Raw genomic sequence first — 1,553 nt, forward strand, 5'->3', positions numbered from 1 at the left:
ATGTACAATAAATATAAAGATTGGCCACGAAGTTTTGAGTTTACATTTTTTACTAACATTTAAATCGTATGAAGATGTAATCGTATTCCATGTGTATATAACATTCATAAAGCGTTCAAATGTGTTATGTGCATCTCAAGACTTTAGACAGAGGGAGCCATGGTGGCAAGGGAAGGGAGGGAGAGAGACAGCAGAGGGAAGTGGGAGAGAACGGGAAGTTAACGCTGCCGTGTTCACCAGCAAGGTATGTGTGGGTACGACGAGAAGACGAACCCACGACAGAATCCAAATATGGGGAAATTAAACGTTAAGCCTGGACGACAACAGTTGGCAGACGTACGAGGGGGAGTTTCCAGACAGGGCAGCAGATAACGCTTTGCACAGTCGACTGGGATGATGGTGTTGAGATGGACGTTGGCTTGAGGATTGGAGGACACGTGAAGGAGAGCGAGATAAGATGCGAGCGGGCTGGAAGTTACAGGCGTTAATAGAACACGGTGTTTTAACATGAACATTAATAGTCTCATCCTCCTGGGGCCTCCAGAGAGACATTCTTCAGAGGTGACAAGTGCCGTGCCCGTGATTACCATTCGCCACTGTAGAAGAGACGCCTTCACACGGCTTGAGCTCGCATTACATCGCGCGCACGGATGCCACGATCGATGCGTACACCTCGGAATCACAAACGGGGCACATTCTTACACCGCACACCCAGGGACCCTGTCGAATGCTGTACCATCACTGCTGATACGTGCAAAGTGCTCGAGTGACGAGATGACTGGCGAGGACTGTTTGCTGGCTGCCGAAATGAGTTGGGGTCGACGAGTGGGATAGAACTCGTGGCTGGGTGGATACTTGCTTCAGATTAAGAATGACCGGGTTCGTACGACTTGTTGGCCGATTGGTTCGGGGTATTTGCCTTGTGCGTTGCACTCATGGCCACGTCCCGTCTGCTTGTGATCTCACAGCGCCCTCCAATGACCACCAATACTTCCCGCAGAGCATCACGGCAAACCCAACCAAGATGACACCACCTCGTCGAGAGGACTCGACTCACAAGTTTAAAGTAACAAGTTCACATCCAGATTGGGGGTTTACTCAATCCATCATCCCTCTAGAATTGATTGAGTATCGTGCTACGGTATATAAACAGGAATTGCCACTTGAGATGGTCCCCATACAATGTAGCAATGTGACATTTCCACCAGTGATGGCGATGATGGTGTGGTGGCAAGAGCTGGGATGACTTCTTAACGTTTTACATGGAATCATGCAGTGATCCCCACGCATTCGAAGACAGAATAGCATTTAGTTTGTAGCACTAAACGAATCAATATCTGAGACTTAACTGGTATTGACATAATATAGATGCTTTGTGTAACCAGGGGCTGAAGAATTAAATAGCATCAACGCAGAACAGCAATTGACGTCAATACTGCCTACAAAATGATTACATTTTAAATGCATTTTGGAAAACCAAACTATGTACATGTGTAACAAAAAAAGTAAATTGTTATATCAATTAAGAAAATGCACTTCACAAAGCAGAAAAA

Source organism: Lampetra planeri, chromosome 13 (genome assembly GCF_965212315.1).
Source record: "Lampetra planeri chromosome 13, kcLamPlan1.2.h2, whole genome shotgun sequence".
Taxonomy (NCBI): Eukaryota; Metazoa; Chordata; class Hyperoartia; order Petromyzontiformes; family Petromyzontidae; genus Lampetra; species Lampetra planeri.